The 26,850-nt window shown below is 41.1% G+C and overlaps 1 long non-coding RNA gene across 3 annotated transcripts; it reads left to right on the forward strand.

The window, feature by feature from the left end:
- The first annotated feature begins 137 nt into the window (after window positions 1-137).
- Window positions 138-24,165, forward strand: LOC135252022 (uncharacterized). 3 transcript variants are annotated; one of them, XR_010329260.1, is made up of 5 exons: window positions 190-264; window positions 11,521-11,591; window positions 14,751-14,902; window positions 16,168-16,327; window positions 23,914-24,165. It is a non-coding gene; the product is annotated as an uncharacterized LOC135252022 (long non-coding RNA). The 3 variants fall into 3 exon arrangements; XR_010329262.1 differs by lacking the exon at window positions 11,521-11,591 and having other exon boundaries at window positions 138-264; XR_010329261.1 differs by lacking the exon at window positions 16,168-16,327.
- The last annotated feature ends 2,685 nt before the right edge of the window (window positions 24,166-26,850 follow it).

Here is a 26,850-nt window from a genome sequence, read left to right on the forward strand (position 1 = left end):
TGGTTCAACTTCCGTGTTGGGAGTTTTAAGTTAGCCACAATGCAGTTTCAGTTTCCCTCAATAAAATAGCAAGCGGATCACACTGTGAAGAGGGCTGATTAACAATTATCAATGAAGAACCAATTGAGGAGCAGCTGATCACAATCACTCATTACAGGGCTCACCTTTGCTGTGGTCCAGTGGTTTTCTCTCAAAGGGAGAACTTGCGTTTTGTTGTCTTAGGATTTCTTTGTGGTTTCTGTTCATGAATGTATGCTTTCTTGGGTGAGTATTGCCTGCATTCTGTATGATTTATTGCCAAAGAAATGCGCTTGTGTTGAGTACATTTCTAGCTTATGCCTTTTGTTTCCGAGAACTGGTCCTGCCGTTTAACAATTTACAGCCTGTTTGTAGCTGAACTGCTAGAGTGTGTCTATTGCTGTTGCCACCCATTTTACCCTTTTTGAATAATTGATATTCTTGGTTTATGTGAGCTTGGTATACTGCTTTTTGTGTGGTAAACCTATGTATGTCTCCCCACAGTCTCATTATGAAAACACACACCAAAAACACACCACCAAGTAAGTATTTGATGAAATTCAGAAAGAAAATCATGATATGACAGAGAGAAAGAGACATATCTAGCTGGGCTCCTGGTTCTGGTTTGAATATTGGAAAGTGGTGAATGTGAATCACCCAAGATTGGAGGATTTGTGATGACAGGGCAACCCTTTGTCTGGTTCCTCAATGAACCGACCCACAATTAGAATTTGGCCCAAATAGAGAGAGAAGGTTCAGACTATAAAATTCTGCTATTTAAAGTCAGAGCTCTTTTTAAAGCATGTGTGTGTCCAAAATGCCAGAGGAACCCCTCTTGTGTCTGTTGATGCTTCAATAAGAGGTTTACTGCTTCCAATGTCCCGTTCATTGAAGTCCTGATACAAACATTGGCAAGGTTCCATTTAAAGTGGCACAAAAAATGAACACCAGTGTAATTAACTCACAGATACTCTCAAGGACTATGTGACATACTTAATAAAATGGAGTCCATTGTTGTGTTCTTTTTAAAACATTTAATCATCTAAGCCATTTCTAAGTGCACATGTAATATACATTTTGATTGGTTTAAAATCTAGGACAAACAAACTCACAGGCTGCTGCTACGTCTGTGCCTTTGTGTATGAGAGACAAAATCTAATAATGAGGAAGGAAGTCTTATAGGCACATAATAAGCCTAATAAATAGCACTGATTTATTTGAAAGATTTTAAAAGTGATACCAAACAGATGTGGGAGGTCTACTGTGGCAAACACGCCTGCCACAGGCCACCGAAGTGGCTTTCCTTGGGGCCCTCCAGCACAGAGACACAGGGAGAAGATGTTCAAACAGTCCACATTTATTCCATGAGGGTTTGGCAAGATGGTATAGCCAAATGAGCAGATCTCAAACACTGTCATGACAGAGAAGCTCCTGATGTGGGTGGGGATGGCAGATTTAACCTGTGCGCAGTGATTACCTCACTACGCACAGGTGCAGCCACTCCTGTTCCTGGGTCCAATTAGCCTGGCCAATTATCTAATTATTAACCAATTATCCAATTGGCCAGGTCTAATTAGCTTGACCCAGGGCAGGTGTGGCTGCTTAAACCAGCCATCCCCACACCACATACCCCCAACGCCAAACTGAGGCCAGGGAGAATCACTGGCCGAAGCCTACCCCCCACCCCACCCCCCACCCCCGCACTCCCAACAAAGCCAAAGACAAACAAAAACAAAAGTCCAAACACGCTAAAAAATTTAAAAAAAAAGTCAGGGTGGGTGGCCCCGGAACAGTCCAGTACATGCGGTGACCCTCCTTCGGACGACAAGGCAGCCCTTCTTCCTCCTCCCTCCTGGAGCACGGGAAGTCCTGGGCTGCTCTGCTGGCTGGTGGGGGCGTCACCGGCTTGGGCTGTTCCAGGGCTGTGGTGGGGTGGCTGGGCTGGTGGGCTGGTGGACTGGCCTTGTGGTGCTGGGGACCAGGAACCCTCGTGGCTGTGGTGGCCGCCAGTCGGCTCTGCTGGCGGGCGGCTGCAGGCTTATCCCCTCATGGGCTCCGGGCAAACCAACCAGGCCAAAACAAAGAGCTAAAAACAACCAAACGGACGAGAAAGGAAGCAAAACGGCGCGGCCACCGCTCGTGCGCCGCCCGTGGCTGACCCGCCTTCCCGGCCAAGTCCAGCTCACGGCGCGACCACCTCTCGTGCACCGCCCGTCGCTGACCTGCCTCCTCGGCCAGGTGCAGCTCCTCAGCGTCCCAGCTGAGGATTGCCTCCTTCCCCTCCCTGGTCATCTTCCGCTCCCCATTTTTGGCCCGGAGGATCCGCCCGAAGCCCTGTCGGGAACACCTCAGCCGCCCCTCCTCCAGTGTGCTTCCTGGCTGGCCCTCCTGTGCCTCTTTGCTGTGCTGGAGGAGCCCCACGTTGGGCGCCACTGTGGCAAACACGCCTGCCACAGGCCACCGAAGTGGCTTTCTTTGGGGCCCTCCAGCACAGAGACACAGGGAGAAGATGTTAAAACAGTCCACATTTATTCCACGAGGGTTTGGCAAGATGGTATAGCCAAATGAGCAGATGTTAAACCCTGTCATGACAGAGAGCTGCCTGATGTGGTGTGGGGATGGCTGGTTTAAGCAGCCACACCTGCCCTGGGTCAAGCTAATTAGACCTGGCCAATTGGATAATTGGTGAAGAATTAGATAATTGGCCAGGCTAATTGGACCCAGGAACAGGAGTGGCTGCACCTGTGCGTAGTGAGGTAATCACTGCGCACAGGTTAAATCTGCCATCCCCACCCACACCAGGCAGCTCTCTGTCATGACAGGGTTTAACATCTGCTCATTTGGCTATACCATCTTGCCAAACCCTCGTGGAATAAATGTGGACTGTTTTAACATCATCTCCCTGTGTCTCTGTGCTGGAGGGCCCCAAAGAAAGCCACTTCGGTGGCCTGTGGCAGGCGTGTTTGCCACATCTACAATTTAGGAAGTAATCTTTTTATATGTGAGAAACTGTAATGAATGAGTGTACTGGATGTCTACAGTTAATTTATCAATGATTAGAATGGGCTGCATCGTTTACCGTACATCCAGATTAATGAGGCTGGGGTCAGAATACTAATCCACATGGGAATAGCTCAAAATAGTGTCCTTTTTTTTGGAAAAGCGCAGTGCCGAAACCCTCTGGTGCTACAGTACCTTCGCTGTAAGCATATTTATTACAGTACATGTTTAAATTCAGTCACTGGTTATTTTACCTGAATTATTAGGATTTTAGGTTAAATGCCTTGCTTCGACTTACAGTGGTAGTGCCGCCCTGGAAACTGACCCTGCAACTTTTGACTACCATTCAATCTTCATGACCACACCCCTCACCACACTGCCCAGACAACCAGATTTCTTGCTGATTCGCCTGATTTGTTAATGTGCTGGTATTGTGTGTGTGTGTTTTCCTGTACCACCTGTCACACATGCAGCGTAGCAGAATGGTACTGAATGCTCTGTTGAATTTTATGCCAATCATAAGATGGGGCCTTTGAAATGTCGTGTGCCAAGGGCACTTTCCCATCAGAACTGATAAGTCATTGACAGCATCATCAGTATTGAGTTTAGAGTGATCACAGCAGCTGCTTTGATATAGTTACCCAAGCACAAGAACTGTGGGGCGGAAATGATTTTATCATGCTTGGGAGAGCCCCAGCAGAACAGGACCTGCAGCTGCTGCAGACATAAAGGACTGACTGCTCTCATTTGTAACCCATGCAAAACAGGAGGATCGACAGACAGTGTGATGGCAGCTATGGCTAGAAAACCAGGCTAAGTGTGCATTGTGAGGGATCGGTGTTGTTACTTGATGGCTTTAACTGTATCCAAAGAGAGCCCGTTTGCAGATAACATAGTCTATGCCTCTTCCTGCTGTCATCCATCTAGAGCACACAGTCTTGTGCTGGTCTTCTTCTAGAGCAGGTCCTCCTGGGCATACTTATCGTTGTGTTTATATACCGGAAAAACGTTGGAATTGTTTACTGCACCCATTGGTTATATATTACCGGTAACAAAAGGCAACAATGCGCATAAAACAATTTCACAGTGATCTACATTTACACTCTTCAAGTGCAACATGCAATACACTAGTCACACTTGACATGAAAGAGTGTTATTTCATCAGATTTATACTTGAAATGAAAATATCACTAGGGTGGGGAGGTATTTTCTCAAGCTAAATGTAATAAAAAAATTATAGCTCTTAATAAAATGCTATAAATAATACTGGCCATAATTGATGGCTTTGAATAGAGTGCATGTAAAATATTACAGCTATTATGTAAATGCTGTATTGCATGTAATGAGAAGGGCATTAACTGTAGTATGCTGCACTAAACACTATGCATGAAGGACAAAGACCTAGGACAGATTGTATGCTAATTTCTGAGCTCCAGGAGAAAAGAAGTGTCCACAATAAAACGTGTTACTTGAACCAGAGACCAGGGTAGGGCTGCATCAGCAATTAACACTTAAATTGGAATGTAAAGCTCACACTACAGGCTTAGTAGCTACTTATTAGTTTACAAGTTAAATCAGTGATCTGTCAGAGAATCTCACAAAGGGAATGACAGGTGAAGGATGAACCAGCTTTCTAGGGATGAGGGATGTGGGGGTGGGTGGGGCTGTGGTGTCCCTAAAAGTAAAGTTTTGTAAGAGTGGTTCTGGGTCATAGGTATGCGTAAGTGTGGTTCTGGGCTTTGGGGGTCTCAGAATCACAGCACAAGACCTGTAGGAGAATCTCACAGATGGACTGACAGGTCAACCTGTTTACTAGGAATTAAATAAAGGGAGCAATTACTAGAACACTATTTGTACATGATTACTTGCATAGCAGATGGTTTACTTAAATACCTGGCACAACAACGGTACCTTACCAGGGATCTGAACCTCTGAGTTATTAGCATAGCATTTTAACCACTACACCGCACAGCCTACTCTTGTTCACTGTGACCACTGCAACCCAAGACAGGAGTGCTTATTGAACCCCAGCACGTGCGATGTGACATGCCCACATGGCATTCGTGCTGGGCCGATGTGCATACTGAAAGCTCTCATCACTGGCCATGTTGGTCACCAGTCAACATCCTGATGCCAGGGCTGTCTGCGAAGCGTATTGCGACTATTCCTGTGAAATACGCTATACAAATAAAATTTGATTAGATTTGATTTGATCACTCAATGAATTCGATCTGTTCTCATTCAAGATTCCCAGACTGCCGTTGATGTTTTGGAGCACACCCGTTTGATGCTAATCTGTTTGGAGCCAGAGCTCTTGCTGAGATTAGTTTGCTTTCAGCATTAATTTAGCCCAGCAGGGAGGGCATGGTACATTCATCCCACAATTTGCTAGCCAGCAGTTACTTTATCTTCACATTTTCCTTATACGCCATAACCCTTATCTACAAATAGCCACTGACTAACCTTCCAGAAATAATTCCATACCTTTCATTATGCGAGTTCACTTTTGACATTTTATGCATTATTGCAGCTGTTTTAATTTTAGCAATGGCATTTATTACAGGCAACCAATCAACACTTGGCTAAATGTCTACATTGAACTTTGCAGTAGCAGATCACTTTAAAAATGATTGTTATTGTTAGTGTGACTTGTAGGGTGACGGCCAAGATTCAAACCAAGCACAGAACAGCAACATATTTTAGTGAACCAAGGGTGCCAAAGAGTACCGCTGGTCTCAGTGTAGGCCCAGTTCCCTGAATATTGCTGCTCTGCTTCTGTCTTTTCTGCTTCTGTTAGAGTAAAATAAAAAAACCTGCGATGGTGAGGTGGAAAATTTTGAGATCACAGTGCTTTAAATAGCTCATTTGCATAAGCTGCACCCTGAGATATATGGATATACTATTCCATGACCTCACACACACTGCTGCCTGGAACAGTGTCCTATTACCACAGGGGGAAAAATGAATTAAGCTGGATTACACCTTTAGAATATTGCAGCCATGCTACATTTCCCATCCACTCATCATGTTTTATGGATGACACACAGGAAGCTCTGTGTAATACCATTGTGTAATGGCTTCTCATGAAAGGCAATCTCACATGCAATGACAGAGCCTCTGAGATGGATGCCATATGCATGTGTTTAATGGGTGCTGGGTAAGAAATGTCCTGCTCTGTGATTTAACGATGAGGGTCTCTCTACCTCCCCCTTCTGCATAGTCCTGCCCCCTGGCTTTGGCTCTCCATAATGTAGTGGACTTTCCACAGGAATCAGCTCTCTGATAAATGCTATTTTCTCTCTATATCTCCCATGGGGCAATTCTCTCTCTGTCTGTAGTTTGGTGTGCTTGGGGTTAGTGCCAACTAATGTTCTGTCACAAAGAAGTTAGAGTTCCATTTCTTAACTTCAAATCCACTGTCACACGCCAGTCTGACATCCCTGGGAGGGACATGCGGCAGTTCTGGGTGTTCACCGTTGGTTGCCACATGGAAAGAGAGAGTGCGCACCCACACCAACACGAAATGAAATAAACAAACACCTTCACCGTTCCCCCTCACGAGTTCTGTGCAAAAATAATGAACTAAAACAACAAACTAAAATAACAAAGACGAAAGAAAGTAAAACGGAGTGACAGCTTTTCAGCTCGCAGCTCCTAGCCTTAACACTTTTCAGCAGCATTCATTTCTCTGTCTAGTGCTCCGACAAACAAAACTCAAAGGCTCCAAAATAAAGAAATGCTCTCTCAGTGGGAACGCCCAGTCTCTTCCTTGTAGCATGGAGAAGAACACATCTTTAAGCACTCGGGTTGATTAGCTAACACAACCCAGGTGCATGTGCTCTCTACACCGGTAGGTGTGACCGCGTTGTTGCTAATGATGCAAAGTCAATGACAATACATCACACTTCAGCCCTGGAGGGCCACAAGCCAAACTTGGCTTTTGATGAACATACATTTAATTGATTTTGGTTAGTGAGCCGTTAATTACGTTATGCTATAGATTTCCCAGAAAATATCTTTTTTTATTTTATTTTATTTTTTAAATCTGTTTTCCAGCAATACTTAGTATAAGTATATACTATACTCCCGGAATGCAGTTGTTGGTTTCTTGACTTTGATGAATGTGTAATGTTCCCTTTGTTATTCTACCCATGATACATTTTTCTAAAAGTGTCAGGGGCTTCAGCTCAGGGGACTCCACTCTGGACACATTCATTTATCATACCAGATCTGTAACAATTTGGGATCTGTGGCCTTTTTTCTTTCTGATATGCCCTCCACCCCATGATACTGTATGCCAATCATATCCCACTACCCTGTGGCTCCTACAGATCACATCCACCACACAAGGATTGCAGTACCACAGCACAGAACAACAATGTTAATTCTTGATGCCCATTTGTAAATGAATGTGGAATGGCTATCCACTTTGTCAACTCTCCATCTGTGATGGCATTCAGGAACATAAAGGGTGGTGTATATTCACCTGTCAGGGAAGGTAATATAACTCCATAAAGGCAAGAAGAGTGCTATCTATATTCATGCATCTATCCATCATCCATCCTCTACAGCTCACCAGCTTTCACTCAATTTAAAGCTGTAACAAAGAGAGACCTCGCATCATCTGTCAAGCGACTTAAAATAACTCATTTCAGTTAAGCGGCAAATGACAAACGTTCCAGTTACAAAATGGTGGCCGATTTTAAGGTGAAAAAAAAAAAAACCATAGAACGCTGCTCTGTAGAGTTACAGACTCCTGCTCCAGTGTTAGGGTGCTGGCCCTGGGATGTGGTTCCTCATTGGCCACGCCAGAGTGGAGATGTTCCATTCTTCTCCGACATACGATTCAACCCAAATAATGAATTCCTCACCTCACGCCAAGCAGCGGGGAGATTAAACCGATCTTTGGTTTCCTTTTCTCATTTGCTCCTCTGTTCTAGTCTCAAATCCCTATTGGCAGCCGATCGGTTATTCCAGTCTCGGAACACTGCAAAAGCCAGCGTCCAATTACCACAAAGACATAATCGACAGACGAAATAAGCTTTTCATTAAGACAAAGTGCTGCTCCTACCTCCTGTGAGGATACCTGCATCTAGAAAAACATGTTTTAAAATAACATTTAAAAAAATATATGTACTTCAACAGCCATTTAAATTCAATTCCCACATCAATACATTGAAAGCTTGGCTGTTTTTTGCTTTTGTTTTTTTGTTTTACTCTCTTAAATGTGTGGCCTATATAGCACTTCCTATGGTACTATAGGAATTGCTATATGAGATTATGGTCAGTTTATAGGACAGATGACCCCTCATACAGTATTAAGTGCTTTTGGCATCAAAGAAGGGTTTTCAGGTGAGCAGTGCTTCAGATTAACAGAGTGGCAGATGAAGAGCATGACATGAAAAAAATTCTGAAATATTGTGAAAATTATGGATGGATACTAAGGAAATAAATTTGACATGGTTGAGAGAAACAGTGTTATGAAACACAATGCAAAATAAAAGTTACTCGAACCGGATTAGACTTCACTGTGGCCAGGAAGATTCAGGTAAGACCCACACTTAGGACCGGGTTCAACGCCAGCAGCAGTTCTGAGTTTTCTTTCTAAACACTGCAGTGGGCTATACACCATTTTATGTTGCAACCGTTTCTCACACATTAACTATAGCAGACAGTAAAAAACGAGCCAGTAAGGAACGCATTTGTAACACCACACCTAAAACACACAGACATTTGGAGCACCATGAGTAGTGAGCTGGTGCATTAGATTCATGGAGAAACAATGTGAGCAGTACATTGGTGTAGTAGATTGAGAGAGGAATACCATGAGTCGTGTGCTGCTGCATTAGAGTGATGAAGAGACCCCATGAGTACTGTGTTGAAATGTAGACTTTGATGTGATTCAAATCAAAAAAAGCCTTAATGAGTTTTGCTTTGAAGTGGAAGATGCATTGAAGTGGTGGCCTGCTGGACTCAGTTAAGGGCTATTTCTCATATTAATACCAGCTGTGCGCTGCTGTCTACACACGATAGATTCAGCAGTTTCTGATGTGCACAACGCAAAAGGGAAAAGCAGCTGTCACTTAAGCAATATAAAGGATGCATTTACATCTGCTCCCCTGTCATGTATGAAACAGCAGGGTGGGTCCTAATCAGGGGCAGTGATGCAGCTGCTTGGAGATGTTTGGCTTGATGCTGCTGCTCTAACTCCTCAGGTAGAAGGACTTAAACAAGCAATTATTCACATTACCTGTCTGATATGAAATGTTAGGCCTCTTTTTCATATGGAAACATATTTTTGTCCTGGCAGAACATCAACCCATACTGACACTATATTGACTTTAACAATCCTTTATCATTGATAATACCAAAAACGGGCTGCATGCACCTGTCTTCTTGATGTAGATTTAAGATATTCAGGCAAGATTATGTCTACTATGTTGGATGTGGTTGGAGTGGATGTCATGGACTGTTAAGCACCAGCGCACATGGTCAAACACAAAGAGCACCAAATCCTACTCACAAGTTTTTGGCTCCACCCGCCCCTTCTCTGCCCCGTTACAGTGCACTGCTGAGGTTGATGCGCTGCGGCTGTAAAGGGCTGTGCACCTACACCCAGTGTCTGTGCTGCGACACTTCCCTCCCGACACCCTACCCCCTACCACATTGCAGCTTCAGTTTTGTTGTAATGTTTGGGTTTGTATGTATTACATGATGTGCCTATGTGGAGGTTTTCTTCGTTTCAAGAAAGAGTGCCCTTCAAGTTTCATTTGAAAGGACTGTTTTTCTTCCTCCTCCTTCCTCCTGTCCTCTCATTTCTCATCTAATAAGTTGGCGCCGCAGATGGCTGCCTCGGTGTGTTGACCAAAGCAAATTCCTCGTATGTGTAAATGTACTTGGCAATAAATTCGATTCTGATTCTGATTCTGATTCTGATTCTGATTACATACGCCTTCTCTTGTGTCTCCAGTGCCTTGCTTTTTGTGCCTGGTTGCTTTGCACTGGTTTCTCAGCAACTTGTTATCTGGATGTGTAAGCATCCCATATTGTTTCTGACACTCGTTATGGGTTTCCCCAAAAATTGCAAATGAGGGCACTGAATTTTTTTAAATTGCCTAAATAGAACAAGTCTCTGTAAATCTGCCGTTAATGTGTTGGTATCATTGCCACAACGCAGCAAATGTTTTCTTAAAAAATTTCTTTAGTAAATCTGGCCCTTCATTTATATTGAAATGCCACTGCAAATATGGCTTGCCACATTGACAAGGAGGCTGAAAACCAGGCTGTTATTTAAAAGTGGACATGTGACAACCCTACGTGATGCCCGTGTGGAAGCTACTGTATGTCTCTGCAGAGCCACTATCGATCATCAGACAGACTGTGATTAGACTCCGGAAATCACTCAACCCCCCTCCCCAACACCAGCAACCCTCTCTGTTGCTGTTGCTGGGATGCTTTGCAGCAGAAATACAGGCTGGGCCTGGTGAGAGGTTACAGAGGTCACTCCTTGACCTCTCACAGACAGAGGAAGGGTGCAGGCAGGCTTCAAAGGTGTGGGAACTGCAGGGTGCTTTCAAAGGAGAGGTCAAACAGTTGGGCCATAGGGGAGCCAATCAAAGGCACTGTGAGCAAGAGAAAAGTCAATGCAGTCGAACCCAGCTGGCTTTGATTGATCAATGAGATTGAGTCGATACAGGAGATTGGCCACATTGGTAACATTGAAAAATACACACTATGGCTCTGTCTCAATACGAAGGCAGCTGCCTCGCTGCCTGCATCCTTAGACAGCACCTTCCTCTGAAGGTAGCGTCGTTACAGTAAAGGAACCTCAAAAGGCACACTTTGAAGACAGAATGACATCACAGATCAATGTTTACTGTTACAGCTGAGGGCATTAACTTTTAACTTTGCAGCTTGGACACAGCCTATATCTGCAGGAAGAAGGGGGTAGGCATAACGGAGATGAAGTCTGTAAAAAAAAGATTTTTTAAATGTTTCAAGATTGGGCCAGCTTAATGAAGCTGTGCGCATTTAAATTGGATAAATTAGATTGGTCTATGTTATACTACTCCTGAAAAGCTCAATGTTTAGCCTTATTGTTCAAGAGTACAATGATAGAGCCCTATCTGAGATTAGAAGGCTTATACTCACAGGCTTCTGAGTCCCTTACGCAGTTTGGTTTTGGTTAGACTAAGAGGCTGGGGAAATGTACTAAGAGAAGGTACATGTACTTTATTTAAGTGAGGAAAATTTACTTTATTTAAGAGACTCTACCATTTGCCATAAGTGTCAGTTCTTTATTTTTATGAATCATTCATAAGCAAATGCAATGCTTTATGAAGAATGACTTAACACATTATGAAAAACGCCATTCTCAGACGTGACAATACATGTGAAGCCACTTAACTTTAGGCCGACTCTAAAATACCTGCACGCCGTGAGTGCACACAGAGGACACACTGAGGCTTGAAATCCGGTTGTTTCTTTCTCATTCATTTTTAGGGTCAGGAATAGGCAGACATATTTTCCACAGCGCTGCACCCACCTCTCGATTAGACCCCGGAGATTCAGAGGTGAGAAAAGCGTGAGCTTGAATTCCAACCACCTTCCTTGCCTGGTTTGGCCTCACACGCCTCATTGAAAATCGCAAGTGCTGAGAGTCACGGGTCATTTCGTGCTCACAGCACATCTTAATTCATCCTGAGAAATATAACTGTACTTTCCAGAAAGTAAAACGTCATTAATTTCTGACACTGGCAGAGGTGAGTTTGCCATGTGCAGAAGTGTTTTTCTTAATTTATTTTAACGCATTAATGTATGCCTTTGTCTCTGCCACAATCAACACTGCTTGTACTTAATCTCTCTAGATGTGAAAGCAGAGCTGGAAGTTTGTAAATCTAAAGCTATACTTTTCAAATTGGCCGGTTGGGTGTTTTTAAAATTTTTTTATTTACAGTTTAGTGCCTGAACAACATTTAATACAGCCACCCCATCCGTGAAGTCATCTTCATTTTAACTTTAATCTCAATTTTTTGGATGCAGTTCCAAATAAATGACAATGCATTATGATGCAATAACAGTCCATTAACGAAAATAACAGTTCATACAGGGCACAGCATGCTCGTTCACACATACCATTATTCATGAAGCATTTCCCTTCATGCTGAGGAACATAGGGCAGCTGTAACTGTAAAACTCTGTCTGTAGGGCACCCATCGTACTAGCCGCTCAGCCATACCTCAGACAGAGAAATAATCACCCACAACCCTGTGCACAAGTTTCCCAGTGTTTTACAGTAAGGAGGTGGTACAGTGGATTTACATAAAGACCACACTGAAGAGCTCTGCGAGGTAGAGCAATTTTTACTGGATGTGGAGTTGTTCTGCATGTGAAGTTCCAGAGTAAAAGCTGACAGTGCAGTTTCTTTTTACAGTTATTCTCTTCCAAAGATGCGGGACACCTTGTATGTTGCGTGATATGTTTGGTAATGGGGCTTTAGCATACCCCGTTAGCATCTTTAGCATGCCCCAGCCACTTTAACCATATAGACATGGTCTCTCAACCCACTTCCAGTTCCAACCTGCCCATTCCTGCTCACTCAAACTAAGAAAGATCACAATGACAGATTTGCATCAACAGGGTGGAGAAGAGACACAAATATCTACACCCACATGTGCACAGCCTTTGTGTAGTTTCAAAGGGGATTATCCCTGAAAGTGATTTTTCCACAGCGTGGCAAATTGCATTCCCTCCGGCTTCGTAAAGAAGGATTCCATGAACTAAGATCAAACACACCACTCTAGTGCAAGGCCCTCTCTCTCTGCATGATCCAATTTCTCTATGCCCAGCCTCTCCATTGCATTGCTTTCACTTTAATAATGAGTAGAAGTGCAATTTATAAATCAATTTATTTTTAAATGTGGAGAGTGTTTCCAGGCACGTATGCTGTGTGTGTATTGCACATGCATTGACACACATACTGTACATCCCCTTGTGTGGAAGATATCAAGTATCCACTTTTTCCCTGTAGCTTATATAGATACATCCAGTGCTGAACACAAGGGATTAACCCCATCTTTTGGCAGCTGTTTCTTGGGCTTTACGTGCTCCATGGGAATATAAGCTAAACGGTTGACTCACGCAGGAACCATTCCACAGTGCTGAAAGATGGAACTTCTGCTTAACTCTCTTCTTCAAATAGACTGGGGAGGAACGTGGAAGATAGCCAAGATAGGCTTTCATAGGATCAAAAGGAAATATTGCAGAATTACATAATTGTATTCATTTCAGAGGCAAAATCTGTTTTACATTCAGAAGTATTTATAGTCACGAGTTCCATGGTCATAATGTAACCGAAATGGGCATTACCGAAAGGTGTAATAAATGTGAGAATGAGCCGTCAGGAAATCTGGGCTCATTTCAAGGGCCATATGCAGCCCATAATAGCCTGTCTGTTAAACAAAAGTGCTTAACCCATGGACTTTCCCTTTAAGCAGAACTATTGATGTTGATACATGGCCAGAGGTATCCATGAAATCAGATACAGCGAGCTCCATAATGTTTGTGACAAAAACAGATTTTATAATGTTTTGACTTTGTTTTGACTTTGTACTCAAATTTTAGATTTGTGATCAGATCACACATTGTTAAAGTACACATTGCTTTCACCATGTAAAAATGACAGCACTTTTTATACACGCCCCCCCCCCCCCCTCCAATATCAGGGCATTATAATGTTTGGGACATATGAACATTATGTAAATGAAAGTAGTCATGTTTAGTACTTTGCTGCATATTCTTTGCAGGCAAAGACTGCTTTAAGGCTGTGACCCAGCAGCAGGTACGGAGCCTTCTCAGTGAAACACTTGATTGTATTGATCATATTCAGGCACTGCCCGTCCAAAGACAGGGCATTAAAACCATTGTTCTGCATTAGAAATCACTTCAGATGGGTAATACAGCTTTGCATCCATATTCAGCTGCACAATAATGAGAACAACATTAATACAGAGACCCTTTCTTTCCTTTTTTTCTCATCTAATTGATACATCAAGACCTATGATCCATTATGTTGCATTGGATATTGAATTAAAATATTTAAAGCATTAGTCTAATTGTCCATAGCAACAAATGACTGCATTTATTACTGCATGTTACACACCATGCCCAATGGCCTGTAATATGAATTAGACATATTATCATTGATTTTGAGTTAGGCATACTTTGCAAAGATCAAGTTATTAGCTTGTAAGATGACAGTCCACATAAGGTGCCTATTGATAATGAATAAAAACAATCTTTCTGTGATGCCTTGTATACAAATGAGATTCTGGATAAATAACTGTCCATGTTTGTCTCCCCAGTTTTCAAATTTAGAAAACAATCCATCCCCAGAATTAATTGAGCTGCGGTCCATGGTTCTTATTTTCGCTTTTAACAATATATAGAATTTATATGTGCTTGTTTTTTTTTTTTTTGGATTTTTTTTTTGCCAGGTTGCTCTCGAAAAAGAGATTTTTAATCTCAGAGCCTATTCTGGTTAAATAATGGCTAAATAAAAAACAAAATAAATTCAATTAAATTTTGTTTGTGCAGCGCTTCTTACATTTATTTAAATGTATTGTTCTCCTGAGAACATCTGTTTCCCTGTGACCTGTCTGCTGTATTTAAAAAAAAAAAAGAAAGAAATAGTCCTTAAAATGTATTTTTAATTTTCCTTAATGTGCTTGCAGGCAGCTGACCAGAGTGGATGGAATGCAAATGAGGGCAGGTGATTCATTACTGCACCCCAGTCACACCATCTCCCCGTCACCCTCCATGAAATCTGCGATAGGCTATTCCTCACACTCCTGACAAGAGGAGCAAGAAAAACAGAGTTGCTGCAGTAAGTAAGAGAGAACAACACGAGAGTTTTGAGACTCCTTGATTACCTACCCCAAAATCTTTATTAGTGGCTGACAAATGAACCCCTCTTTTTGCCATGGAGCTCTCTGTCATCTGTTCTTTTCTGTCCCATGAGTGCCATAGATAGTGTAGATTTTTTGTTTTGGCATTTCCTTGTAATCCTATGTGTTTATGCGTCTGTCATTTGAGGGAGTAAACTCAGCCTGGGTTCTTGTATGCAGCCCTTCTTTCAGATCAAATATACTGCCTCATCAGAGCTTTTTCGTACCTGATTCCTGTCGAGACAGAAGCTGTTGCTGCTGTCAGTGTGATCTTTACTTTTGCTTTTTAGTTTTTATCCACCAAAATTATACCTTTGTTTGCTATCCTGTCTAACACAGGTTCTGGAAAGACGCTTGAACTTTCTAACACATTCCATAAGCTTTTTGAGAGTTTTATCACAAATCTCTAGAAAAGCACTCCCACCACGTAAGACTAGCTTTTGAGCCAAATCCTGAGGGAACGTGGAAGTGATCATGGGGATTAGGTAGGTCACAGAAAGGTACAGTACACTGAGTTCTGTCTGTCTCACTGTCTCACTCAGTTTATACTGTCACTTCAAAGGTGCCTTACGGAACCTTTTGTATCGATCGGTGTCTTTACGACTTAATATTATCCTCCTCCTCCCCACCCCCGACGCTCGTCTCCAACACCCACCAAACACCAAGGGGACAGTATTGGGGAAGAGAAGATAAAGTGAGTCTTGGCACTAAGCCGCTCAATAAATAATTCTGACAAGTCTGGAATTGTATTCCAAAGGGCATTCTTCCATCCAGACTTATCTTCACCCTTCATTTTCATCATTTGGTTTATATTGCCTGGATCTTCCTTAATTCCACAATGTTTGCAGGGCCAAATTACATGGCGTATACTAGGGGAAGATTTTAAAAGTCATTCTGTTTCAGGGAGGGAGTGCGGTCACTGTAGAAGGAATTTTACTGACAGAAGGGAGTCTATGCTATTCCCTTGAAGTGTACTGTAAAATTAGTCATGCATTTGGAAAAAGAAAAACAAGTTTCAGTTGTGAAAGCGTGTTATTCTGAATGTTTCTATGATAGCATACAGGTTAGTATCTGAGGACCATCAGTACCTCATGTAACATTTTGTAGTAATAGCAGAACAATGGATGTATTATGGTCTATGATTAGTTGATATAAATGAGTATCTTGTCAGATCAGCACTTTAGATGTTGATTTATATCTACAGAGGAAGAGAGGCTTTCAAGACTCCAGCACTTTCCTACCATGGCAAATCCAGATTCCTCCAGCCATATAATGGAAAGCCAATTGTCTTGCCATGGGCTATTTCCCCAAGAATGAGAGAGAATTGACGTTTATCGGGCCACTGAGCTTGTGACCAGACTGCGGTAGGTTTCGTGCTTTGATATCCTTTGGAACTCGCCTCAGTACATGTACAGCTCTGGATAAGGTTAAGAAAGGAGACTGACCTGAGCAAAGAGATAAATGTGTTATAGCGCTCACATGGTGATGTAGAGGTATGTAGCATGTGTGCAGTGCTCTAGTAATCTTGCGGCGATTCTGTACTGATGTAAAGTTAAATGGCACGCTGGATAAGGACATTATTGCTAATGAGTAGGGTCACCAGTTTGTCACCACCATGTGACCTGCAGGGATGTAAACTTGTATTTCAATGGTTATCCTCCAGGGGTCCCCAAAGGCACTGCAACGGCACAGTCAAGTGACTAATGATCCAATTGAGTTTCTAATTGAGACATGAATAAAAACAATTAGTTGATCTAATATGGGTAGAGTCAGGAAGGAAAATGAACATGGATGGAAGTTTAAAGGCTTCAAAAAGCATATCTTTGAGCATGTGGTCCTCACTCCTGGGTCTGTTGGCTTTTGTTGTTGAGTAGGACAGAAATTGATCAGTTAAAGCAGTTGATTACATGGTGAACTCTTGGGTCTGAATCGATTGCTGATTTTAAGGAAAAAAACAAAAACCAGCAGACTCTGAGAGGCAGGAAGAATGAGAAGTGAGAGAGAGAAACATGCAAAGGTTACATGGTTAGATTCAAACCACCCATGTTGCTTCTCAGAATGAGCATGAGGCCAGTACTCTACAGGCTATGCCACGAGACACCCCACTGCATACATTTTTAATGGGGACATTTCCCACGTCTTCGACCAAAACCTATCATGCCCCTGTACAACATTTTAAAGTACTGCAGTATGTCCATGGAAGTAAATAATCTAACTGAATTTAACATGTGAGAGCCGCTTGTAACCATTGCTGTCAGTCATAGACTGTGCTTAATTAGGGGCAAACTTGATAAACTTAGACTATTGAAGAGTTGCAAATGGAATAATTGTTTGAAAAGGGGCTTGACAAAGAGGCTATTGTGACTTCTAGCTGGTGGAGGACTGAAGTACCAAGCGAGAAAACAAGGGCAGACTGCCCTATTAGTGAGCCTGGCTTCCTCTGCCACTTAATTCTGTACCTGAGCAGCTTCTGTAGCCCAAAAGAGGGTTATTATAATTCATACCTCAAACCTGTTCATCTCAATTAGGGCCTCCAATAAGTAATGCACTTTCCATAACATTCTGAATTACCTGCAAGAGTCTTCTTAAAAGCTGTGGGCAGAACATCAAAATAGAAAAATATAACAAAGAGGACTTGACGCTCCTTCCAACATTCACATGAATAATGATTTATAACACAAGATGCATTTTGACTGAATATTGGTCTTGCTGGTCCTACGCGTTTCTAGAATTCACTTCGAAAAGAGATTTTATACCTCAGTGTAACATTCTAATAAAGAAAAGTAGGCCTATACCACAGCTGGTCAAATGCAAAAATGCACATATCGAATTTTAACTCTTTAGATAGCAGTAAAATTTGCGAACACTTCAGATTTTCAAAAATGTTGAACAAATCATTTAATTAACCAAAATATATACGAGGATTTAAAAGACTGATTTTGCTCTGAATCTTGGTGAAAATGGGTGTTATTTTAAAAACATTCCATACATGTTGCTGGTGTGTAAAGAGTTAAAGTAATTCAAAGAACAATTTGACCCAGACCTAGTGGTGCTGCCTTACCCTGGAGAATGGAACGAAAGGAGAATTGCTTCAGTAAATTGAGAAGTGCTTCAGTAAACTTCAATCAATTCCCAGACAGTATAAATGTCTGAAGTGTGAGCTCAGCTCAGATAAGGGCATCTGCTAAGAAAACTAATGACTGAACAGGATCTTTTGATAGATAGCGGCACATTTAGCATCTCTGCCACATTAGTGTAGCACATTTTCTTAATCGGTCTGTGCTTCTTAATCATCTTTTTTTAATCAGTATTTGCACATTTTTTTAATCAGTCTTTAATTTTACGGTTGTTAAGACAACCTGGTGTCATGTCATATCAGAGGATACATTTGTTTGCCATATTTCTTTCATTCATCCATCCATCCATCCATCCATTTTCTAAACCACTTAATCCTGATCAGGGCAGGAGGTGGGGGTGGGCGAGTGGTGCTGCTGGAGCCTATCCCAGCATGCAATGGGCAGGAATACACCTTGGCCAATCCATCACAGGGCCCAAACACCATTCATTCACACATTCATACCTATGACCAATCGTCAGTCTCTAATTAGCTTTCTGTATGCCTTTGGACTGTGGGAGGAAACTGGAATATCTGACGAAACATGCAAACTCTGCATAGAAAGACCCTCATTATGGACTCAAACTTGGTACCTTCTTACTGTGACAGTGCTATGCACTGCACCACTGTGCCACCTACGCCATATATCTTCCATTTTGTTATTATTTCTCCTCTTTGGCTTAAGATAATAATAACAAAGAACAACAGACTTTTGTCAATTTGCAATCAAAATTAAAATTGTTCTCCCCATTGCTTTTTCAGATTACTTAGCATCGAGAGTACAAATACAACTAAGGGGAACGTCCCTTAAATCCAGTGCAATATGAAATTAAATATTGTAGCTCATGCTTTATTTGCTAAACATTTCTAAATATACCAATGTTTAAAGCCTAACAAGGGGCTTTAGGAGAATTTATCAAGCAAAGGAAAAAAATCCATGCAGAATACTGAGGGTCATACAAATCCTGTTATGAACACAGTGGATTCATAATTCTTAATTAGTTTATGTAAAGAACAACCTTTGATTGTAGTTCTTAAGCAGCATATGCCATTGGGTAAATTTAGCGTTGGTTTTGGTCATGTTGACTGTAGCAATGTTGAGATGAGATCAGGGCTTTGTATGAAGGGCCATCTTGAATTAACACTGTTAGAGTTGAATTAACACTGGACATTCTACTGTGCACATACAAATCACATACATGCATAGTACTGTACACTTACATATACACATGTGAAACAGTCATACATAAACATGCGAAGCACTCGCACATACATGCATGGACCTGTGTACTCACACACATGCATATGAAATACTCACACATACACAAGTGAAACACTTGTACATACTTGCATATGTATGTGAGATCAATTCTTATTATAGTTGGAAGGCATTTCAGTATATCTGGAAGGCTGACTAGTTTAATGTTTATGACTCCCTGGCTTACTGTTGAAAATTAATTACTTTTTTATTACTTTTATTACTTCGGTCATACCTACCGACGTTATAAATGGCAACAGGAATGATATTGTCAATTTCTTTAATATCTTTTATAGTTCAGTTGTGTATAGTGAGACCCAGGAGAAGAGTTGTATTTTCGAGAGCTTGATGACCACAACTGCACCCTTAGTTCCCTCTGTCTACTGTTCGCTTTGGAGAAGGACTCAAGGTGAGAGCGTTATTGTTTTAGAGTCTAAAAATTCTTTTAGAATTTCTAAAAGGAAGGCAATTCCCTGGCAGTTAAAACCCAGTCCTATGCTCTGGTGAATCTGCTCACCTGTTACATTATACTGTGGGTGTCCAGGCAGGAGGAACTGGGTTCACAGCTTTCTTGGTCTCTCGAGCCATCAGGGGCATTGTAGTGGGGGGGAAAAGTGGGACTGACTACCCAGGGCCCGAATGGGGGGAAGGCCCTTGAAAAGCCTGGAATGATGCGTGAGAGACATGGATCAAGAGAGGAAGGGGGCCCAGAGAGACTGCTCATATATAGGGTCCAGAATTTTGTGCTACACCCCTGCAAGCCATCAAACTAATTTATAATAAGACCAAGACAGCGACATATTGACTAAAATAATAACACTGTCAATATCGTCTCTGTTGCCATTTACGAATAAAGCCGGTGGGTTTAAACAAAATAATAAAAGTATTTGGTACTTTTGGCAAGAGAGAATAGCCAGAAATGGCAACTTAAAAAATTGTTTCTTTTGACTGAAAACATTTTTGAAAGTACTCTTAAAAATGCAACAGAATTGGGTATCTGCCAATGATTTATTTCAACACTGGTTGTTACTGCTTAATACCTTTTCATTCATTCATCTTTCATTTTACTTTATTTTATTGCGTTCATTTATTTATTTATATATTCTAAAGTGCTGTGTATAACCTTGGGTTCATTTATTTGTAGGCTAAAACAGTTATAGTTTGTTTGGAATGCTGTATGCACAGTGTCCTACAGACATGCCACAGACAATAAAGAATTTCAGGTGATCAGCTTAAGCAAACACATATTTTTCACCTTTTACAGCTCAGCCAGACAAGATCACAGCTGGAACGATGTGTTTCTCCCCAGCAGCTGGGAGTCAAGGGCGGGTGCTTTCCCAGCCTATCTCTGTCACCTGCCATTCTGTTGACACCTCCCCTGGTGTGTGCTTTGGAATATGGGCATGTGCATGGACTTCTGCATTCTGTCTGCACTGACAGGGATTTCTGAAAATCACATTAGGGGACTGCAGAGCCTCAGGGCAAACCCTGCTGTCTCTCTATACCAGGGATCTCAAACTCAGATCCTGGAGAGCCACAGTGTCTGATGCTTTTTGTTCATACACATAAGTATCTTTTGTTGGCAAGGCCTAAATTTGCTGCTGTTCTGACTCTTTCTGTGGAGGTGACAGTATAAATGTCACTAATTTTATTTAAAATCCAGCAATCTTTGTAAACCACAAAGAAAGATAAAGTAATCAGAAACTGAGCATTCTTGTTGAACTAATGATGGAGTCCAATACTGATAGAGCACTGATCATATAGGAAGCTAAAACAGCTGATAAATTGCCCCAGTAAGTTCTGTCAGCATGGCAAAGTTGACCTGCCATAACAAAAAAGTAATCAAATGATTTTTCCCAGGGACATGTGTAGCAAGTCCATGGTATACAATATACCATATATAGAAATTGGGAGCCCATAAAAATCACAACCTGTTTCTTCTTTAGAGTCAAACCATTTTTCATTTTTTGTTCCTTTTTGACAAGGCCAATTCAAAAATGATATTTAAATATTCTGCTCTCCCAGGTGTCTTTATTGTGCAGCTAAGTCGTGAGATTAATATTAATGTATTTCTTGATTTCTAATTGGTTTCTGGTACCCTTCTTGCCATTTCCAGGCCCATCTGTGAGATGTATGAATATTGTGCAGCTTACCAGGCTGTTTGAGTGTATTGTTGGTCTGTTCTATTTAGAGACAGTAAATTGGCAGTGATTGGTTGGGAGGAGGAGTGAAGGCTTGACAGTGATGTTTCTGAAAGGGAGTGGATCTAAATCCATCACTACATAATCCACCGCATCTTCCGGAAGGGTACCCTCATTTTCCGACAACTGGAAATGTACACAGCAGAACGTACAGTGTTAAATGAACTGGCGTAGAGTACATTTCAGTTTTTTTTTCTCCAATTTTAATTTACTGTAGTTGTTTGGGAGCTGTTTGATGGTGCATGAACAAAATCTGGTTTGTGGAATTTTCGCCAGGAATGGGTTTGCTGCTCTGTGTGTTTATAGACTCCTGCTGCGTGTCTGTCTCAGTATATGAAACACATTACCCTGGGCTGGGAAACAGTACATAAAGTGAGTGGGAGTTTTAGATATATCATTAGTGCATAAATATGTAACCAGTATAGTATGGATATTCTGTGTAGGGGATAAGCCATATATAAAGTGTGTGTGTGTTTATATATATATAATATATAATATTTGATATTTGCTTTAAGTGAAAAGCAATGTTAACATTTTTTAACATTGCCATACACTTTTTAATCATAAAACTTCCAGATTTCTTGCATGATCGATATTCATATAGAAAGTTTTTAGTTGATGAGAACAGTATTTCTTGCCTGCAGGATTTTTGGTATCATCACTGTCTATAATATTTCATCATATATCTTGAGCAGTATGCTATTGAAATAAAGCAATTTACAAATTGTAATTTCATCCTTTGTCAGAGGAATTCAGCCTAAGGGGCTATTTAATGCATGTGACAGGAAGCAAACACCTCTAGAGCAAGAGATCGACACAGTTACAATCAAATAAGTGGCAGTGTCAAGATGCATGCCTCAAGACCTGCAAAATAAATGAAAGAAGTGTTTGCTCTATATATTATTTTTTTTACTTAGAATTAGCGGCATTGAGCTTGCAGTCTGAAAGAGTGGGTTTTCAGGTGTTGGATTGGATCTCCTATTTACTGGAATCAACAGAAAGTAGCTCTTGTCTTACAGCAGCAAAATGGGAGTCATTCCATTTGAATTATGCTCATCATTCCTAGTGTGAGCAATTACATCACGAATATCTGCTCTCCTAACGAGGAGAGATTGTTTTTTTCCATTACTGCCCGAGCGTCGATAACTGATAACAAACCAATCGAATCACAGCAGCAATCACTGCAGGCTCATGGAAGGAAAGATCATCTACTGCAAATTTTCATTAATCTCCCTAGTTCCTCCAGTTCGTTAACATTAACTTTTGCACATCTTTCAATGTAAATGTTTTCGTAAAATTTGACCAAAAAATAAATCACAACTAAAGTTTGCTGTTTGCAACAGTGGACTCCCACACATTCCTTACAAAGTTAAAACATTTTTTGTGCATCTCCACCATGCCCTCCACTTCTATACTGTTTTGCTTTTATATTATTTGAGACTGGCATCCGCTGAAGGTTTTTTTGCATTTCCCTCGATGTGCAGGCCTCAGACAGTTGAATTTATTTATGTATGACTCTGAATTGATCAGCTGACAGCAGCTGAGAGAGCGACAAAGACACATGCTGATTTGCGGTTCAAGAAACACATTGCCGTGAGCCGTTTGCAGCTTGTTGCTGCTTTTTCATACTTTTCACATTTTCCAATCTGACATTGCACAGACCTGCAGAAATGCGCATACTGGCATCAGCACGTAGCAACAGTCACAGAGACTGGTTTTTCAATAGCTTGGGTTTCATGTATGCTCCTCCCTGTAATTGTTTTGAAATATCACCCTTTTATATGACAAGATGTTATATTTAGAAAACCAAGCCATTACTTTAAAGAACTTATACAAAAATAAAAAAGTTAGTTCCCATCCATAGTGCACATCTCATTGCAGCTGATTTTCATCTGGGTGAAGAACATGAAGCTTTATTAATTCAGTTGTTTCTTTTCTGTGCATTTGAGGGTTTTATTTTGGTTGTACTCTTATTATTGGTTGTATAAGTGCCCTCACCTGTTTATGAATCCTTGTGCTTAGTCTTTTAACTGCTATGTGTTAGAAAACTGGCTCGCACTTCACTATAATCCAGGTGACAACCCTGTTTTCGGAGATCTACTGACCTGTAGGTTTTCATTCCAACCCTAACAAAGCCCACCTCATTCAACAGCTAGAGATCTTGTTGAGCTGCTAATTAGTAGAATCAGGTGTGCCAATTTAGGACTGGAGCGAAAACCTACAGGACGATAGATCTTCAGGAACAGGGTAGGGTAGCTCTGCTTTAATCTCATTTGAACAAAACACCAGCTGTGTTTTGAACAGACCAAAAATTCACACCTTTGCGTTAGCTTCAAAATGAAAACACATCTGTTGCATGTTTTTTTTCTTCTGCAGGTGCCCTGATCATAGATGAACAAAAATACTGAGGCCCTTCAATATAGTGCCTTTGCTCAACAGCAGTACCACGCCTGAGATTCAAACCTGCAACCTTCACCATTGTCCTTAACCACTGCTGTACACTTTCATTAGTGGACCAGCCTTGGGAGCACCCATAATAAAGACAAAATAAGCTCAGATATTAAACAGAATTATGACCTGGGAATTTGAGTGCAGCTCTATAGATAACACTGAAATATATGGAAGTAAAATAAATAATAATTACAAAATAAGAAGTGTGCATCATTCACCACAAGAGAAATTAGCCTGGGTATGTACAAAGAGATGTCCCTGTCATCTCACTACAAACTTCCCCTGGCAATGGAGCCCATCTTACCATTCCGAGCATGCATACACACTCTCTCTCTCCTGAATTAATCTGTCCCTTTAGACACATGGACGCCCACACACTGGGGGGTTCACCTGTAACCTTAGAAACACGCACACTTCCGAGTTCACCTGCCCCCTTTGATGCAAACACAAGCCTCATATTTACTTCCTGTCTGGTCTCTATTGCTTTCCTCTAATATTTCATTTCCCATGACTTAATGAACACAAGAAACTTGCTAGCTAGTTAGAATTAACAACACATATTAATCTGACACCAGTACCAGTAATCTAACATGACAATTCATTCAGACAGAAGACGTATGCAAGTGTATCAGTTGTCACTGTGTGGGTTTGGTGCTTGGTGCAATTCAAAACATAGCCCAATCTAAGAGAGAGAGAAATGTACTTAACAGGTAAGTGTCTACCTTTGAAAAGCATTATTTCCACTTTGCGGAAAACGATTTACGGGTGTGATCTACATTACAGATCCTATAATTTCCAGTCTGCCTTTGCCACCATTTCCAGTACCTGGGAAAGGCAACAGGCTTTTATCAAGATGTGACTGTCTGAAATCTGATGAGTTTTCCTCTGGTTCAGTGTTTTCTCCTGCTTTGAAAAGCACAAAAGCTCATTTGTGTGTGGGATCAGACAAAATACAAAAACTGTATGCATTTCTTTATGTTTCAGGGGATGCTCCTAATGATTTATAGATGAATCCAACATTGTAAATCAGGTTTATGCAGTGAAATAAAAGAGGAAAATATCATGTCCCATGAGTCCTGGTTAGTGTAAATAAAGTGATATTCAGTAATATTTTGTGCCGTATTTAAATTGGTCACTGTCTTGCTTCTTCCTCAGGTTGATGATAATAAAGGGCCTAAATAGATCTCCTGTAGGTAGTTACATAACATTGGAAACGTTTTGTCTAAACAACTGGCATCTGCTATGAAATTCCCTATATTCCGAGCACCATCTTCTGGTCTTCATGCTTCTGAATTCGAATTCAAGCCACAGCACAGATTTAGTGGAATTACCTTTTCCTGGGTAGTGTTCGATAATTTCATAAATCAACCTTTAGCTTTTTTTTTCTTACATTTTCTAATTTATTTTAGCTTGCATTCATTTGATATAATTACATTTGGGCAATAGCTCGAAAATGATCAATTATTCATTTTAATGACCATTTCATGCAATTACGTTTGTGCATTTGCACAGTGAAATTGAAGTGCAATGCCTGGGGAGATTATATCCTCCACTGTCCCTTCTGATTGCAAGCATGATGCGTGTGCAAAATATAAATATGGGCACATTAACTCACAGGAAAAAAATGATTTTAACTCACCTTGAACCAGTGAAGCCTGTTAATGGCTACAAATCTGGAGTAAAAAGCCATAACCTGTCAGAGTAACATGTGGAGATTCCCTTCCCTACTCAATAGAGAGGTACCAGAAGAAATTAGATCAGATTATCACTTGAAATGCAGGAGAAACAACACTCTGTCCATACACACAGAATTCACTCTGTCCATATATCGCCTACTCTCCACACTCCTGAGGGATGCAGTCCGGCTGAGTTTTTAAGGGTTATCTTTCTCCGTGTTGACTGAAAATTCTTTGCGTAATTCTTCCTGCAGTATGGGTTTACATGCACGATCATTTCCCTGAGCAGATGGAAGTTGGGCTCAGAGAGGGAGTGGAACCCGACGTGGATTACACCGTCCTCTGTGGGTCTGACCCCAAGGCAATCTGTATTACCCTGGTACTCCACTCATACTGTAGCATAGCCTGTGAAGCTCTGGTAAATATTTTATTCCTTAGCCAAAATGAACGTTTCCGAGGCAGGCTACAACTGTATGACATCTGTAAAATCATTCACAGACATCTGTGAAGTAATTTTGGTCAAGGGGCTAATCATAAGTTAGGCGTAATTATGTGTGATGTTGCATTTGAGAATTCAACATAGTTTGTGTTGTGTCACCTTGAAGTACTGAATTTATTCTTAAATTATTCATAAAGATGCTGTCATTTGCGCAAAGCATATACACAAACCTAATTAACAATTTAGAGATACACACAGTAAAATGTGTCAAGACCTTTGGGTACAAATTGTTAGGTTCCTGATTAATTAAATCAACTACTGCTGTGCTAAAGTATTTGTTGGTTCATTTGAGACTCAAGAGCAGACTTTAATTACAATACTGTACCTCACGCAATCCCCAAAAAAAGAAAAATAATAATAATTTTTATCTGTTGTTGAGTGGCAACGTCTTTTCCAAAGCTCATTTTCAATGGATGAATCATGCATCACGTTAGGAACTGTGCTTGAAATATGAGTTTTATTTAATTCACCGGGAGTAAATAAATGTGATGTTGGCATGTGATCAAGCATGAAGAACCACCATCCCCCCCCAGCTGATTATCATGGCGTGCTCACCATATTTTATCTTCAATGTGTTTCATTGTGTAACAACCTGATTTATCTGTAGATCAGAAAGAAAGCAGCCTTGTAACGAAGTAGCATTATCAGCCAATCAGAGAGAAAAAGGCTTCTTAACACAGTAATGTT

This window comes from Anguilla rostrata, chromosome 3 (genome assembly GCF_018555375.3).
Source record: "Anguilla rostrata isolate EN2019 chromosome 3, ASM1855537v3, whole genome shotgun sequence".
NCBI lineage: Eukaryota > Metazoa > Chordata > Actinopteri > Anguilliformes > Anguillidae > Anguilla > Anguilla rostrata.